The following is a 15,060-nucleotide window of genomic DNA, read 5'->3' as shown; positions in this document are numbered from 1 at the left end:
GGATTGAGTAATTCATAATACGTTTGAATTATGGATTACTTGATCTATAATTATATAGAAGTGTTGTGACAGAATGGTGGTTTGGTGCATCATGGATGTTCATGGGTTATAGTGATGCATGTGGCATTGGTGGGTGGCAAAGTGATGGTGGGTTTGGAGGTGGTGTTTGGGTGCGAAAATGGTGCTGAGGTGGTCATGGAGGTGGTGTTTGTAGCCGTGGAGGTGGGGTGCGATGGTCATGGAGATTTGGGGCAGAGGTGGTCATGGAAGTGTGCTTGGGAGAGGAAAAAGAAGAAGGATAAAAAAAGGGATATTAGGAATTTTGGGGGCACATCAAGCAACAATTAGAATGATTTGAATAATTGCCAATTCAAAATTTTGATTTTGGGTCATAACCCTCATTCTGATTTCATATGTAATTCATATTTAATAGTTGAGCAACTAAAAAATATATTTTTGTTTTGTTTAAAATATCTTGTGCAATGGCCAACAATGACTACCTTCAAAGTACCCATAATCATGTCACTATAGTGTGCATGTAATTGGGATAAAATGCTATACCATGAACAAAGAATAATTAACTTCATTTATTCAACAAAAAAATCATTTAAAAAATACTATCCATTTGGTGTTGTCGTCCCTCTTACATTCATTAACATATGGCACCATAATGGTAGTTGTGAATAAGTTAACAATAAATGTGACATAACTTTATGCAAAAGTAAATAGCAAGCAAATTCCTTTTGTTATTTCCTTTACACAACTTCATTTAAAAAATGACCACTAGAAAGTTACTTTCTAACATTTTTTCATTGATTGTCTATTCAACTATTATAAATCTAATCCCTCCATATCTTCAGTTTTGTTTTAGTTTATATAAAATAATTTTTTTTGATTGGTTCTTGTAATATTTTTATATTTTATTTTGATCTTTAACATTATTATGCTACTAATGTTAATGATCATGAAACTTAACTTGAGTTCTTAGACTACCATTTTGTGGATCCTTCAGTGTCACATAGAATATAAGAACTCACCTCTATTTTTGCTCCAATAGCATAACTCATTTGGGGGTTTAAACTTACTTTTAGTAGGTCTCATAATGTACCCACATTTTTATAGTTTTATTTAAATTGATTTTTAATGAAGATTGAAATTAAGGTTATTTGGTGGTGTTGGAAACATAGGGAAAAAAAGAAGGTTTTGAAAATTTTCGCTAGTAGGATAAAATTTATAGTTTTGCATGAAATTATAAAAAAGAGTGTCAATTAAATTGATTTAGAACCATGTGAAAAAAAAGAAATAAAATTAGAATTGAAAATGGGATTGGAGAATTGAGATTGAAAAATTAAGAATGAGAATGAGAATAAAAAATGATGTGCTAAATGAGATCAACAATGAAACAATTTATAACATTTATCAAGCCCAATTTATACAAAAGTTTCATCTAAAATAATTACAGATACAATGATAAAATGTAATAGTAGCAAAGTAATAAATATTTGTTGTTTAAATGGTAAATTTTGTAGCAAACGTCATAAATTTCAGCTACAATAATAAGTTATTTGACTGGAAATTGATCAACCTTTGAGAAACAACGATACTAAATTCAACGGTAGGAAAAATTAAAGAAATGAAAATGATTCTTCAAACCACATTCAATGATTCTTTCCTTTTTTACCCATACCACACTCCATGGAGCCTCATCCTTTTTTTTTTATCTTTCCTTTTCTTCTCAAATGAATCATCTTCTTCTTTCTTTTTTTCTTTATTAGTCATCTTCATCTCTTTTGAATTATCTTCTGCTCTTCACCGTTCTCTTTTGATGTTCAAATCTGATTTTGCCACAACATCGTCACTACGATTATCATTATACCTACCTTTAAACCATCAAACGTCCAAGGAGTGACAGTGGGTCCTGTAGCAAAACTTTGTGGTGTAGTTCTCCAATGCCTACCTTAAACCTCATCACCTTCTAGCGATGGTGTTCAATATGATTCAGAAACTTGGTTGATCATGTTTGACAGCTTGAGCTTCATGACATTCGATGATTTCACAGTGCTCGTGCTCCAAATTTATTTGTGTTTTCTTTTTTTCATAACTTGATTAATTATTTTGATTTTCTTCCTTGGGATGAAATGTTGTTTTTTTGTACTTGTATTTGTTTTGAGACAATTGGGCTATCAACACTACTACAAAAATGCTCTTCTACGATGCAAGTTTTATGATAGTTCTACAAAAACCGATGTTGTAAGTAAAACATTTGCATTTTTTGCAAATAACTGCAAATTTTTAAAGACATCTTTGAAAATGCATTACAACATCGGTTCTTGAAGAACTGATGTAGAATGCAAGAACAATATGTCTTCGAAGGGAATGCGAATTGGCTCTCTCTCACTCCTTATTTTTGTCTTCTTTTTAATCTTTCTCTCCCTCAATTTTAGAAAACCCTAAATTCCTCCCCCAGCCCTACCCCTACTGCATCTGCACTCACAATGCAATCCATACTCTTCTTCCACTTATCTCAGATCCAATTATCCTCCTCCTCTCTCTCTCTCTCTCTCTCTCTTTGTTCACGTCTCCACCGCCATGGAGGAGCCAATGAAGCTCAACAAGTACAACTTCCGCATCACGGAGCCCAAGTCCTAGGGCACTTCCCAGGCCATGCTCCATGGTGTGGGTCTCTCCGAGGACAACATGGCCAAGTCGCAGGTTGGCGTCTCCTCGGTGTGGTACGAGGGCAACACCTGCAACATGCACCTCCTACGCCTCTTCGAGGCCTGAACTGTATTTGTTTTGTTTTTTTGGATGTGATTAGATCGAAAACCTGATAATGTTGCTGAGTTGTTTGAGCAGGCATCACAGAACATAAAAGTGAAAGATTATATATAGGCACTTGATGATCTAAATGCTGCGATAGAAGTAAACCCAACCCTTTCAAAAGCTTACCTTTTAAGAACCTCAGTTCTTCATCAGTTATGCAAGTGTGGTTCATTTGCAAGTATTATTCCTACCTTCTTGTTTTTGAATCTCTGATAACATTCCTTGTTAAATTCTAGGCTAAGCTTTTGGAATTGTTAACAAAAAAATATTAAGCATATCATATTTTGATTTCCATATTTTATTTCCTAAGGACAGGAGATACTGCCAAATATGTCGGTTACTAAAGTGATGCCCTCTTGAGCATTTCTTTATGCATATTCCAAGTGATTTTAGACTGTGCTAGTTTATTTATTTAATGTTGACTCATTGAAAATTATTTGTATTTTAAAATTTTCCACTTTTTTTGTTGTGACTTGTGAGGGAGGAGGGGATATATCCCAAACCTTCTTATTATTGATCAAGCATTGTGAAAAACAGTAGTACTGCTCTCCTTCTTGGTGTGTTCCTTCCTAAAGTTAGCAGAGACATAAACAGATCCCCTATTTTTGAAATTTTGTTTCAGAAACTGACCATCGTATGACTCTTTCCTTTTGTCTTATCCCATCTCCCATCTTCTCCTTCATCCCAAGTCTCTCAAATTCCTAATTGGGAAGTTATACCATTCAGGTGCTTTTTGGATAATGTAGATATGAGCAATCTGAGAGAAGCTACAAAAAGTTTCTGGAGTTAAAACCTGGAGACACAACTACAGAATAGGATCTCTCCCAACTATTACAGGCTGAAAGGGCTCTAGCAACTGCTTAGTCCTTCTATGATTCAAGCAACTTCTCAAAATCTTTGGAATATATTGATAAAGTTGTTCTTGTTTTCTCTTCAGCTTGCAATAAGGTAACTATTTTATGCTCTTATAGTTCCATAAATATCTTTTATGTTTTGTGTCTCTCTAATTACACTATATAGTCTTAAAGTGAGTGCCTAAGCATTTGGTTTGGGCTGGTATTTGGTATGTGGAACCAGCATGCTAACTCTATAAGCATTATTTTCTGTAGGCTAATCTTCTTAAAGTGAAGGTGTTAATTGCTGATAAAGAGTATGAGAGTGCTATTGCTGAGTCTGGGTTTCTTCTCAAGGAAGATGAAAATAATTTAGAGGCATTGTTGTTATGTGGCTGTGCATATTACTATTTAGCTGATCATGATATTGCCACAAGGTTTGTCTTGTGGAAATGATGTTAAATTCATATGGCATTTGAATAATTTGTTTTTATATAATCTATCTTATATGTGATCATATATTCAGGCATTTGCAGAAAGGCATATTTTGGATTGAAAAATCTACCAAAAAAGAGTAAAAGTGTAAGCTTAGATCTACAATAGAGATTTCTTTTTACATTACATCTGAAGTCTATTTTCCTTCCTTCTTTCTTTTGGGTGTTGAAGAATGGTTGGTTGTCTTTTGATTTCTATATGAAAGGTTGAAGATAATGCAAACAAGGGTAAACTATGTGTGGTAGTGGAGGAATTCAAAGCTTCACTTGCTGTTGACCCTATCCATCTTGCACACAATGTAGATCTTCATTTTGGCCTATGTAAAGTGCTAGTCAAGTATGGAAGAGGAAAAGATGCCTTGGACAGTTGTAGTGAAGCTCTTAAGATTGATGAGGAGCTTGTGGAAGCTCTTGTTCAGGTTCACTATAATCTTAAACATCATTGTGCATTTGTGCTTGTTTCAACTTTTAACTGTATTTTTTTTAGGCAATAGTATGCTAGAAATTTGTGATGGAATCCTACCCCCAAGGGTATTAGATAGAAGACTCCAAGAAGATTGGGTCAAAGATGCAAGAGAAGACCCTAGGGTTCTCATGAGCCATAGGTAAGATTTTGGGCCCATGGGCTAAGTATGAGCCCACTTATCTTTGTACATATTAAATTAGGGTTTCATTATTTTTGGACCTTGTATTTAGGGCTCCATAGTGTAAGGAGGGTACCCTAGTAATGTAGGGTGTTTCATCCCTTGTATTTTAGGGCACCTAGACTAGTTTTTGTATTAGGTGTAGTTTTGTAATTTCAGATGCATTAAGTGAATTATTTGATGTGTGTGTTGGGAGAGAAATTTAATTGAATCGGGAAAAATCCAATCCAATTAAATTTTGGAATCCTAAGGGAGAGGTGAGCATTTGCTTGCTACACCCCATTGCCACATCATATAGTCACACTTTGTGCATGTCTTTCATGCTTTACATGTCTCATGGCACCTAAGCACACTTAGTGGAGAATCTTGGACTTGATCTTGGATTAGTGGGCTGAACCATAGCTAAAATTCACTAATCATAATTGTCATACCCTAATTTCATCCAGGGACCATCTGTTAGGTGGGATGCGACCTTTGCTTGACCAGTTCGAGGTGCTTGGCACCCATCGTTAGGCAATCCGTGAAGTTCCGCAACATGTCAGGAGTTGAAAGGAAGTGTTAATGCGCAATCCGTAAAGTTCCGTAACATTCCGGAAGCCAAAGAGGGGACGATTGCATAATCCATAAGGTTTCGTGACATTATGGAAAGAAAACAAGTATCGTTACGTAATTCGTAAAGTTCCGTAACGTTACGGAAAAAGATTCAGCAAAAAAAGGAAAATGGGGGTGTATTTAGTAAACAAGGGTGTACAAATAGCAATCAGGCCCACTTGGGCCGGATGTTCCACCAGATGGAAGTAACCCAGCTCGCCTAGGCGAGCTAGGCGGCAACCACCTCCCTCTTTTCCCCTATAAATAGGGGAAGGAAGGTAGAACAAATTCGTTCAACCCTCCTGGTATTTGAGAATCACTTAAAATTAGTAAGAAAAATAGTTTCTGTGAAGAAAATCCAAGACGAGGCGCTTCCGTATCGCTTCCGAGACGTTTCCGTTGGCGATTTCGCGAAGGTTTTCCATCGTTCTTCATTGTTCTTCGTTCGTTCTTCGTCGTTCTTTGGTCTTAACCGGTAAGTTCCCGAAATCGAACCTTTCAATTCATTCTATGTGCCCTTAGTGGTCCCCACTTGTTTCGCATGCTTTTATTTTTATTTCATTTACTTTCCGTACCCCCTTTTGACGTGCTTTAGTCATTTATTTAAGTCATTTTCTCGCCTAATCAAAAATAAAATAAATTTCCATCGATCATTTGAGTTGTAACCTCTTTTAATTTCTGTTAGAATAAAATTCGACCGATCTTTCATGCCGTAACCACGTTTAAAACCAAAAAGAGGCAAAATAATAATATAATAATAAAAAAATATCTTTAAATAAAATAATAAAAAATATCAATCAGACGTTTTTTCTTTGGGATTTTATTTCTTAATCGAATTGACTAATAACCAAAGTGAAACTAAGGCTAAAATCAATTCATCAATCAAGCTTTTTTGTCATCACCTAAAAATCATTTTTAAGGTCCAACGCCTTGAAATGGTCCTTTTCACTTTTATTGGTTAAACGTGGATTTTTGAAAGCCTAAAGCCAACGCATAACTTTGTCACTACTTTCAAAAAAATCGAAAGATCGTTTAATGGTCCAATGCCTTAAATGACCTTTTATTCAATCAAAATATATCTTGCAAAAAAGGATAAAAACAACTTAACCAATGTTTAGTTCTCAAAGAACTACGTAGGTCTGATTTCCTTATCACAATTGAGGAATACGTAGGAGCAAGGAAAACACTCTTGTCGACCACAAAAAGATAAAAAATACAAAAAGGCATAAAAAGACATAAAAACGTAAAAAAGGGAAAATAAAACAAATTGAAGTCATGTTTGCACACTTGATTAAAGGCTGCTGTCCCTTGTGACAGACACGTGGGGTGCTAATACCTTCCCCGTGCGTAAATACAACTCCCGAACCTTTCACTTAAAGTTCGTAGACCACGTCTTTCCGGTTTTTCTGACGATTTTCTCGAATAAACGTTGGTGGCGACTCCGCGCATTTTCCTTTCTTGGAAGACGCACCCGTGAGTCTCGTGTCGCCCTCCCGCCGAAGGGTAGGTTGCAACAGTTGGCGACTCCACTGAGGATTATTGTTAGAGAGTTAGACCAATCAATCAGTGTGCTTTCCTTACTATGACTTCCCTTTTATTCTTTTTCTTTGTCTTTTTTTTCTTATGTTCTTGTGTATATAAACTCTTTTGATGCTTTTAGTGTGTTTTAAAAGGTATGCATGAGGTAAATATTTATTCATTTGATGCACACAAACACCAACACTATTTGCACACACGGTGAGTTGAAAAAGGGCCCTTTACCCGGGTTTGTGGGAACATAAGGAGTGAAGGTGAATCTGTGGTCATGCTAGGTCTCTGACTTGCTTGATTACAGTGAACCCTCATCTAGAGTTTTTGTCTTTGATAACATATTGTTGCTAGTAGTCCCTACTGCCGCAATATGTTCTTTGAAGGGGATGATACCTCTAGAGACCATCAAGAGAGATATGACCACCTTGGGAATTATCACTAAAAGCCCTTTTAGCTCCCTCCCATGTAGGTCCCTAAAATAGGGGCGCGATGCAAACACGCTACGTGCCATTTTTTACACTGCCATGCATGTAGTCAAATGTCGTGTACCCCTTTGATTATATTTGTTTGTGGATGTTGTCGTACTATGTACATCCCCATGTTGTGCCTTTCACATATGCATCATGCATGGGTTTCGTCTTGATCCCCTCACTTTGGCAAACCAACGGAGGGTCCGTGTCACCTTCTTAAATACATATGTCGGGCGCCGTGCTGCCCCAAACGTTGTATCTAAGAAGGAGACAGTTTCCCGGGCTCCCGTATTCATAAAATTGCATCTGTGTCATATGCATTTCTTCATACATTCATCCATTCCACCCATGATAGATGTCAGAGTTTTGATTCGCACTGGTTTTGTTTCACTTTAGTAAAACATGGGAACAAATCAAACCAAAAAAGATTCTATCAAGTCAAGATCAAGGGCCTAGATGTCGCCAGCCTTAAGGAGTTGGGGCGGTTGATGGGACCTCTCCAAATGCAAGCCTTCCGCAAGGCGCACGGAAAGATTTTAGATTTAACCATAGCGGAGATATTCACGGAAGCCGTTGAATCCCTCACCCAATACAATGACCAGCCTTTGAGATGCTTCACGTTTGGAGACTTCCAATTAGTACCGACTGTTGAAGAATTTGAGGAGATTCTAGGATGTCCTCTTGGGGGAAGAAAACCTTATCTTTTCTCCGGGTTTCTTCCCTCCTTGAGCAAGATTGCAGTTGTGGTCAGGGATTCGGCAAGAGAGTTGGATCGTGTAAAACAAACTTGAAACGAGGTAGTGGGCCTACCACAAAAGTACTTGGAAGGCAAGGCAAGGGATATGGCGAATCAAGAGGAGTGGGTCCTGTTTGTGGACGTATTAGCATTGCTAATCTTTGGGGTTCTCCTCTTTCCAAACATGGACGGTTTGGTGGACCTAGTCGCGATTGATGCTTTCCTTGCATATCACCATAGCAAAGAGAGCCCGATGGTAGCTATCTTGGCAGACTTATTTGATACATTTGACAAAAGGTGCGAGAAGAGTAGCGCACAGATCATCTGCTTCTTACCCGCTCTTTGTGTATGGTTGGTTTCAAACCTATTCCAACAAGACATAAGACACCTATGTCCACTCCAAAGCCATCGCTCGTGTGTCGAAAAGAGAAGAGTAGATTGGGACCAACACTTGGCTGGGATAGGAGGCAGAACAATCAACTGGTTTCCTCGATGGAAGGAAGGAAATGAGGAAGTTCTCTTCTCATGTGGGGACTACCCAAACATCTCGTTGATAGGGACGAGGGGTTGTATTAAATCCCGCACTTGCTATAAGACAGTTAGGGTACCCCATGAGGGGAGCACCGGCGGAAGAGAGCCTCTCTCCTTTCCTTGTGAGAGATTTCGGCGCACAAAGTTTCAAGATTATACAAAGAGTCCACAAGGCGTGGGAAAGCCCATTAAGGAAAGATAAATAACTTAGGGGCATCCGTAATGGCATCATCAGTGGTTATCATGAATGGCTGAAAGTTCGTACACGAGGGTTAGATTAGCTCTCCAAATTGAAAGTTATCAACGAGGAGAACTTCGAAGCTCCGGAAGAGGATGAAGAAGTCCGAGCTCTAAAAACAGAACTAGGAAAAGCAAGACTTGCCAAAGAAAAATTCAAGTTAGTCACTACAGACGCCCGGAAAAAGTGTGCCGGGTTACGAGAAGAAAATGCAGCTACCACAAGAGCCCTTGAACGAGAAACCAAGAAGGCTCGCAAGGAAGAGCATGGCCGAGACAAATTCCGTGGAGCTTTGTGGGGCAGCAACAATGAGCTCAAGCTTCGAAGGGAAGAGAGAGACCAGTCACGAGCACATAGCATGGGCTTGAAAGAGGAGTTAGCTGCTTGCTCAAGGTCCAAGAGAAACTTGTCTCAGCGTTTATGCGAGATAGAGACCAACATGTTAGCCATCGTCAGCAAGTACCAAGAAGAATTAAATCTAGCCACGGCCCATGAGCACAAAGTGGCAGACGAGTATGCCCGAGTGTACGCGGAAAAAGAGGCAAGAGGAAGGGTGATCGACTTGTTACATCAAGAGGCAACAATGTGGACGGACCGATTTTCTCTTACTTTGAACGGGAGTCAAGAACTTCCCCGATTGCTAGCCAAGGCCAAAGCAATGGCGGACACCTACTCCGCCCCGAGGAGATCCACGGACTTCTAAGCTATTGTTAGCATATGATAGACTTAATGACCCATATAATTAGAAACCGCTAGGAAGTTTGTATTGTCACTCAGATCTTGACTAGTTATAACTTTCTGAATAAAATGAGTTTATCCCGCGTTTTTACTCCAAAGATCAATGCAAATCAAATCACTCCCGCATTTTATCTCTAGCATGCATTCATTTTTCTTTACCTACTCCTCACGTTTGGTTTTTTTAGGAAAAACGCCATAACTAAACGCGCCCCAAGGCATCCCTATCGCACCAGATCCAAATCTAGGACGATGGGTGACCAAGAGGAGATATAGGAACAGATGAAAGCTAACATGTCGACTTTGAAAGAGCAAATGGCTTCCATGATGGATGCCATGTTAGGAATGAGACAACTCATGGAGAATAACGTGGCCACTGCTGCTGCTGTTAGTTTGGCTGCCGAAGCAGACCCAACTCTCCTAGCTACCGCATACCATCCTCTCCCAAACATGGTAGGACGAGAGAAAAGCACACTGGGGCACATCAGCAACCCCCATTTGGGATACAACCGGGTGGCTTACCCTTATGGATTACCACCTGATTACACGCCACCAGTCATGCATGATGATGCGGGTCATGTCCCTTCCCCCATCCTTAAAGGGGAGCCTCCTTGACAGTTGGACGAGGTTCACGAGGATCGTAGAGAGTATGCCCAAGGAGACATCGATTTCTACCCCCCGGTCCCCGTCGAGGGGACGACACCCAACATACTGCCTCAGCCCAACCTCCCAGCACAGCCAATATTCTTGTCCACAGAAGGACCACCCCCGGCAGTGAAAGAAAGAAGGAAACTCGATCTCATCGAAGAGAGATTGAAAGTTGTTGAAGGCTTTGGCGACTATCCGTTCGCGGACATGGCGGATCTTTGCTTGGCACCGGACGTCGTCATCCCCCCAAAATTCAAGGTACCTGATTTCGACAAGTACAAAGGGACAACTTGTCCTAAGAACCATCTCAAGATGTATTGTCGCATGATGGGGGCACATTCTAGGGATGAAAAGTTGTTAATGCACTTTTTCCAAGATAGCTTGGCTGGAGCCGCGGTCATTTGGTACACTAATCTGGAAGCTTCCCGCATCCGCACTTGGAAGGATTTGATTACTGCCTTCCTTAGGCAATATCAGTACAATTCCGATATGGCTCCCGATCGCACTCAGCTGCAGAACATGGTTAAAAAGGAAAGTGAGACCTTTAAAGAGTACACTCAGTGGTGGAGGGACCTGGCACCACAAGTGGCCCCTCCCATGGTCGAAAGGGAAATGATTACCGTGATGGTAGACACCTTGCCGGTGTTTTACTATAAGAAGTTAGTGGGCTACATGCCCTCCAGCTTCGTGGACTTGGTATTCACCAAGGAAAGAATTGATGTAGGTTTGAAGAGAGGGAAGTTCGATCACGTCTCCTCCACAAGTACCAACGCTAGGAGGATCAGAGCAACTGGGGCAAAAAGGAAGGAAGGAGATACCCATGTTGTCACTTCAACGCCCACATGGATCAAGCTACCGTAGACCTCTCACGGTACCCATCAGTACGCGCAACATCACCCGAGCTTCTCAGCTCGCGCCGGGGACTCTTCCAATTCAGCACCTATACAACCTAGAGCGCCCGCGCCCATCCAGAGGGAGGCCCCCCAAGCTTCGGCTCCAACCACGACTCGCTCGGTCGGCAACGCCCACTTTGGTGCCGGTTCCAATGCAATAAGGAACTTTCCCTCGAGGCCAACTCCAGAATTCACCCCGATCCCAATGACGTACGAAGACCTCTTGCCGTCCCTCATTGCCAACCAAATGGCTGTGATATCTCCCGGGAAGATCTACCAGCCTCCTTTCCCAAAGTGGTATAACCCTGACGCAACCTGCGCATACCACGGGAAAACCCCAGGCCACTCCACCGAAAAATGTCTGGCCCTTAAATACAAGGTCCAACATTTGATAGACGCCGGATGGTTGACGTTTCAAGAGGACCTGCCCAACGTGAAAATGAACCCGCTCGCCAATCATGGAGGAGGAGAAGTTAATGCCGTCGAGTCGGGTAGGCCGCGCAGGTCCAAGCCTTTGAAGGACGTGACGACCCACAGGAGGTTTATCTACGAGGCCTTACAAAAGGGAGGCGTAATTCCCTGCGGTGGGCACGGGGAAGATTCCTGTTTGATGCATCTCAGCGAGCTACATAGCATGGAAACATGTTTAGCAGTGGAGGACCTGTTGCAACAAATGATAGATCGAGGTTGGTTGGAAGTCGGCGATGAGGGGAGTGAAGAGCAACATATATGTATGCAGTCCGCAGATGAGAGAAGTTTTGGAAGGCCTAAGCCTTTGGTGGTATATTTCACCAGAGACGCAGCTCCCCAAACACCCCGATACCCCTCGATAGTTAAACCTATTCCGTTTCCATACCGAAACAGCCACACAGCTCCGTGGAGGTATGCGCCTCCAAGCGAAAGGAAGGAAGAAGCCACCGACATCAGCTCGTTGTCGGCCAAGGTAACAAATATCACGGGGCTGAGCGGTGTGACCCGCAGCGGTCGTGTGTTTGCACCCCCTGACCTGCCGACACAACCCGCAAACGTTAAAGGGAAGGCAAAGATAACGGAAGGACAAGATGACAAAATAATCCCCACTTCGAACGAGAATATTCCAGTGAAAGGTCTTTCGGAGAAAAAGGATGGTTGTGGCAAGAAAGAAGTATCGCTAGAGGAGGCAGGCGAGTTCCTCCGCATTATTCAGCAAAGCGAGTTCAAGGTCATTGAGCAGCTCAACAAAACCCCGGCCAGAGTCTCTCTTTTGGAACTCCTCATGAGCTCTGAGCCTCATCGGGCTTTTCTAGTGAAGGTCTTGAGCGAAGCTCATGTAGCCCAAGACATCTCCGTAGAAGGCTTTGGAGGACTCGTCAATAACATCACCGCCAACAACTATCTCGCCTTCGCTGAAGAAGAAATCCCTGTTGAGGGGAGAGGGCATAACAGGGCTTTGCATGTGTCAGTCAAATGCATGGACCACGTCGTGACCAAGGTACTCATCGATAACGGTTCCAGTTTAAACGTAATGCCCAAAAGCACGTTGGAGAAATTGCCGTTTAACGCTTCCCATCTAAGGCCAAGTGTGGCGTCCCTAAATAATGACTGGTTTAATAGTAATAAATTAAATAGCAGAAACCATGGGAAAATTTTTTTCTCCTTTTTTTTTCGCACTATTATTTATTTCACTGTAATTAATTTCAGAAGGAAAATTATCACTATAGAGTCCTGAGTGGCCAGTTCACAACTCTACTCGGATTCATTTCTTTCTGATCACTTATAACCTCCAAACAATTTTTCTTTTTAAGAAAAAAGAAATACCAGCCATCATTTTGGGTCGTCACGTGAAAAATCATAAGGTGTGGTCGGTAAAATCTTTTCAAATAAAGTTCGTTAACATGTCTTTTTCAAATAACAAGATAAAACATAATTGTTTTCATCATCAAAAACTGTCCAAAATATGGGAGTTTGCAAAATAGCACAATGACATCCAGAGCAAAGGTAATGACTGTGGTGGCTTCAGCCACAATATATATACAATCATCAAAATTTCCATACAAGAGGTCTACCCACCCAAAAATCAAAAGAGAAAACCTATTAGTCTGAACTAGATACACTCACCCACAAAAGTATGTACGCTTAATCTAAGGAGCCGTCTGCTATGATGAAGAGTCGTCACTATTCACTGTCCCTCCAGGGCCACTCTCCTCTGTAGAGTCTGCCTCAGATGCTGACATAATATCCTCTGGAGAATCAACATCAGGGATCGGGTCTTCATCATCCTCTGGTAAGTCAGGGGCATCCATAGCAGGTTCAGGAGGTAACTCTTCTGGGTCCTCTTCAAGATCCTCTTCAAAGGATGACACCTCTATCAATTGAACAGGCTCAACTAGTCGATATGGAGTAGGCGTAGGTAATATCCACTCCACAGGCTGCTGAAGTGTGCGTGCGGGTTGCTCCGGATTTACTAGCGAAGTAGCAGTGAGTCAAACCATGCCATGGAATCGGCACCTCTCATTACCTTCGAGGGTCTCCCAAACACCCTTTAGGCACTCCATCACGACACGATCATGGATCAACTGCGCTGCCATCGCAATCTACAAGAGATAAAAGAAAGGGGTAGACTCTTTCACAAGAAATCTGACTACACAGGTAACAATACAATGCGTCCCATAACGGCTACGCACAGTCAAAATGTCTTTTTCAAGAGATTTCCCCTCTGGTAATCGATTACCAAAGTATGTAATTGGTAATCGATTACCAAAGTATGTAATCGATTACCAGTGCCCAAAAACGAATTACAACAACCATTGCACATTGAAACATAAAAGTTACACTGTGTAATCGATTACACACAAATGGTAATCGATTACCAGTAGCATATAACACTGTGTAATCGATTACACCTAAATGGTAATCGATTACCAGTAGCATATAACACTGTGTAATCAATTACACCCAAATGGTAATCGATTACCAGCAGCTACTGAATGCTCTGTTTCAATTTTTAAACCCTATAATCGATTACACTCAAATGGTAATCGATTACCAGAGGGAATTTTTCAGATAAAAACACAAGATAGATAGCTGGCCAACCGCCACACAAACCTCCCTGCTTCGTGGACTTTTGTTCCTTTATTGGTTGACTGCCAGGAGCTCGCCCGCTTAGGTACGTCACAGGTTCTCACTGGCTGACTATGCCCGGGTTGGGTCGGGATTGGCCAAGCTTGGTTTTGGGCAATAGAACCCTACCTGACGTCCCCAAGGTCTCCTGCTCCTCGCGACATATCCTCAGGTACCACTCTGTGGTCAACTAATAAAAGTTGGAAGACTGAATCTTCCACGCTTTCTCACACAGGGCTTATTGGGTTATGGGGCACCCATCATATGTGGTACTTGGTAGCGATCGGGCGATGGCGCAAAACAACTATCCCATTTCCACAAGCCCAGACATAAGCACACCATCCCCAGTTGCCCACCTTTAAATTGAGCTCACGCACACGTACGTAGCCCTTCTCCTCGTTCCTCTCAGCACTGGGTCCCCATCAACCCCTCCAAGCTTTCACAATGTCAAATCAAGTCAATTCCATTTGTCATGAAACTACCTTGGAAAAAAACATAGTGGAGGCAGAAATCTTTACACAAGATTCATTCGAATTCCACAAAGTTTTTCCTACCAATATACCTCAGTAAAGTCCTCATCCCCGATTCGTTAACCATTGGATCGCCTTGAAAATTTAACTGGCGGTTCCTAATACAGAAATCTAAGTTTTAACCGTTGGGATCTGCTAAAGAATGTCTAGAACACGAGATATACTACCTTTCCCGTGACAGCAGAAACTAGCACTGCACAACCAGTTTTTTTTTTCTGCATAATTGGCAGATTTGCTGCATAATTGGGCAGCTTTTCTGCATAAT

At 41.4% G+C, this 15,060-nt stretch overlaps 1 pseudogene; it reads left to right on the top strand.

Annotated features, from left to right (window-relative positions):
- Positions 1-2,664: 2,664 nt before the first annotated feature.
- On the top strand, positions 2,665-4,644 carry LOC114386109 (annotated as a pseudogene).
- Positions 4,645-15,060: the final 10,416 nt, after the last annotated feature.

The sequence above is a fragment of the Glycine soja genome, chromosome 15, assembly GCF_004193775.1.
Source record: "Glycine soja cultivar W05 chromosome 15, ASM419377v2, whole genome shotgun sequence".
NCBI classification, from domain to species: Eukaryota; Viridiplantae; Streptophyta; class Magnoliopsida; order Fabales; family Fabaceae; genus Glycine; species Glycine soja.
Note: the sequence above shows the minus strand (reverse complement) of the source record. Positions and strands in the feature narration are given on the sequence as shown.